Source organism: Drosophila bipectinata, unplaced genomic scaffold (assembly GCF_030179905.1).
Source record: "Drosophila bipectinata strain 14024-0381.07 unplaced genomic scaffold, DbipHiC1v2 scaffold_257, whole genome shotgun sequence".
Classification (NCBI taxonomy): Eukaryota; Metazoa; Arthropoda; class Insecta; order Diptera; family Drosophilidae; genus Drosophila; species Drosophila bipectinata.
Window position 1 is genome coordinate 15,666 of NW_027222906.1, and position 3,672 is coordinate 19,337.

At 39.8% G+C, this 3,672-nt stretch overlaps 1 long non-coding RNA gene across 1 annotated transcript; it reads left to right on the plus strand.

Annotated features, from left to right (window-relative positions):
- Positions 1-1,512: 1,512 nt before the first annotated feature.
- LOC138927444 (uncharacterized) lies at positions 1,513-1,977 on the plus strand. The gene is made up of 3 exons (XR_011443936.1): positions 1,513-1,530; positions 1,599-1,663; positions 1,783-1,977. It is a non-coding gene; the product is annotated as an uncharacterized lncRNA (long non-coding RNA).
- Positions 1,978-3,672: the final 1,695 nt, after the last annotated feature.

A 3,672-nucleotide genomic window follows, 5' to 3' on the forward strand; every position in this document is an offset into this window, starting at 1 on the left:
TTTTCTCGCATTTTTCCACAGCTGGAGCCGTTTTTTCAGATTGGCTTTAGGACTGAATTGAAGAGTAGTAACTAGTCCAGGCACAGTGGCGATCGTGAGTTTATGATCCAGTGGAGGCTGCTGGGCTTCAGTTTTAGGTGCATCATCTTGCATTTGATGTGCTATATGCTTACACTTTAGCTTGAGGAAAATGCATACCGTTTAGTGAAAGCGGAGGGCATGTTTGCCTATTAAGAGTCGGACAGCCACCTTTCCCTACTATGAGATTAGCGATTTAGTTTTCTGCTTGCGTTGGGCATCTGGAGCGACTAAGCATAGCGGATTAAGGATCTGTGGAACTCCAGCTTCGATGATGTAGTCGCCCGAAGTAGCTGCATTGCATCTCACTGAGAATACCCTATTGTAGAGGTATGTTTCCAGAACCTTGTGGGTGTTGGCAAATACTATCAATTTTCTGTCATCTTTAACATCTATCGAAGGATTCGTTTTACAAAATAATTCATAATGTGTTGTATAAATTTGTACCTGAAGTCTCATCATTATTGTCAACATATCCACCATGGTTTAATAAACACCTTTTTTATCTTAATCGAGAACTTAAAAAAGTTTTATAAGTCACGATCTTTGTTTCATCAGTCAAACGATATACTATATATTCGTAACCAACGATTCGTAATTACTCTCAACAATCAACTGCACTCAAGCAGCATCAAGCGTTATATTGTAAGGTAAAATTTCGTAATGATAATGACCAAATATTTTCCTCCTTCTCTATCACATAAAAATATTTCAGATTCTTCTCAGCTAATATTTGTCACTTATTTCACGTTTCCGGAATGGATTTCTTCTTAATTTTTGGGAAATAGCCAAGTTTAATGATTCCATTAAATAGTTTGCAGACAACCTCTATAGCTCATTTTGGAAGTTTGATCAGCATCTTTGGGGTCAATAGGTCACCACCGGGAGACTTTTTTGGTTTTAGCCCTCTTATGACTTTTTCGATTTCGTTCGGCCGGAATGAAGGTGCGGCTGGCTGAGGGGAGGACTCTGGCTGAATTCCTGCAGGAGGAATGAATTTGAGGCTGGGTTTGCTGGAAGGCGTTTTGGAGATGTGTGGCGAATGTTTCAGCTCGGTCTTCGTCGCTGCGAGCCCAGCATCCCGAAAAGTTTCTTATCGGAGTGGTCGTTTGAATTGGGGCGCTAAGATTTGGGTGGGCCCTCCACAGGGGGTACTTTGTGCTTGTTGGCGAGAGATTCTGGATGTACCTCAGCTGTGTATTTTCTTCCTGTTGGTGAAGAGCCTGGTCGAGTGATCGGGTTTCTTCCCTAAGGCGTTGTTTTGAAGCTGGTTTGCTCTCCAATAGCGCATTTTGAAATTCAATCAGCACTAGACGTGCAGAAATATCGATGAAAACATCGATGCATCGATGTTTTTAAATTTCTAAAAAACATCGATTGTTTTTTTTGACCATCGATGTTTTGAGAACCATCACTATTTCAAAAAATTCGAATAAGAAAAGCACGCTTAAGGTTCGTATTTTGTAACATTTTACTTATTTTGTTAATAATAATGTTTAATTATTTACTTATACTTATAGAAAGTGATATTGGTGGTGTAGGCGCGACGCTGATTCAGTTTCAACAATGGATAAGTTCTTGAACCGTAAGTAAATTAAAAACTGCGCAGTACATGGCGAACTACAAGCAATGTAGTTGATTGCGTACATATGTCCCACATATGTGTGGCGGCCAATTCTCATCTGTTCATTTTTTATAATATAGGTACAACGAAGGAAAATATTGAAGGTCCGTCGCCTAAAAGACAGCGAGAAACATCATGTGTGTGGCAGCACTTTAAGAAAACCGAGGACAAGACTAAGGCCACCTGCATTCACTGTGGGAAAACGTTAAAAACGGCAGGAAACACAACTAACTTAATGGACCACCTCAAACGTATACATTTGACATTTGCCACCAAACTATAGTGTTTTAGAAATAGATGGTCAGTCCCCAAGTCTAGATAGTTTCATGCAACGAAATATAGAGTATCCACCAGAGTCCCAAAAGAAAAAAACAATGGACAAATATGTAATGCTCATGATAGCACGGGACGTTCAACCGTTTTCCATGGTTGAGGACGATGGATTCCGTAATTTAATGCAGCACATGGACCCTAAATATAAAATGCCGAGCAGAACCTTTTTCAGAGAAGTAATGCTACCTAAGATATATAAAGATTAAAGAAAGGATCTGGAATGTGAGCTCGAAGGTGTCCAGTACGTTGCAATAACCACGGATGGATGGACTTCCCGTGCTAATGAAGCTTACATAACGGTTACGTGCCACTATGTAAACAAACAGTTTCAGCTAATTACAGCGGTCTTGTCGACGGCGAGTCTTTTGACCCCCACAAATCACTCAGCAATGAATATCGCTGACACTATTCGGCAAGTACTAAATGAGTGGAAACTTCTACATAAAGTTGTAACTATAGTTACAGATAACGACGCTACAATGAAGAAGGCATGCGAACATTTTCAAATTAAACATTTTCCATGTTTTCCGCACACGATAAATTTGCTAGTTCAAGAAATTCTCAAATTGGAGATTATTCGGCCCATTCTTACCAAGTGCAAGACTGTTGTCGCATTTATGAAGCGAAGTTCGACTGCCATGGCGAAATTTAAGGACGCTCAAATGGTGACTATGAAACGCGCACCGTTCCTAGGATGGCAACATTAATTGACCCCAGGTTTAAAACTTTTTCGATTTCGTTCGGCCGGAATTAGGGTGCAGTTGGCTGAAAGCTTTTGGCTGAATTAATGGCAGGAGAAATGAATTTGAAGAAGGGTTTGGCCAGATGACACTTTGGAGATGTGTGGCGATGCCTAGCATCCCGAAGAGTTTCTTACCGGGGTGGTTGTTTCAATTGGGGCGCTAAGATCTGGGTGATCCCTTCACAGGGGATGTCCAGAATAAACATTTTCTTTTATTTTGTGCTACTCTTTTGCTTAAACGCAGCTGGGTTTGCTGGCTGACGAAATTTTTGCAAGCATTTGAGTTGAGAAGTGCAAAACCGATCAATCGATTATTAGGTGAGTGACTTAAAAAATAATATATGTTTGTAATATAAAATATGTTTATGTATATTTTATGTATAAATAAAATATGTTTATGTATATTTTATGTATAAATATGTATAAATATATTCAGGATTATATTTATCGCAGGAATAATCAAGTCTAGAACGCGAACGGCCGTGTCCTGTGGAGTCAGCGTTCGAAAAGAAAATTATCAATGATTGAAATGTTTTAGATATTGGATATCTTGGATAATGAAACGAAACAACGATCTCCGTCAGAAATACACTGCGAGACCCCTTTAACCCTAAAGAAATTGAAAGACATTGCTTTCGACCGAGTTTGGCTCATGCAAAAAATTAAAAAGTTTTTGCCAATATACATCCACAAGCTACTGGAATCATATCTCTACAATAGGGTATTCTCAGTGTGATGCAATGCAGCTACTTCGGGCGACTACACTATCGAAGCTGGAGTTCCACAAGGAAGTGCACTCGGCCCGTGTCTATACGTTTTGTATACTGCGGATATTCATACGAGCGCACAACTAACAACGTCAACCTTCGCCGATGATACCGCTATCCTTAGTCGC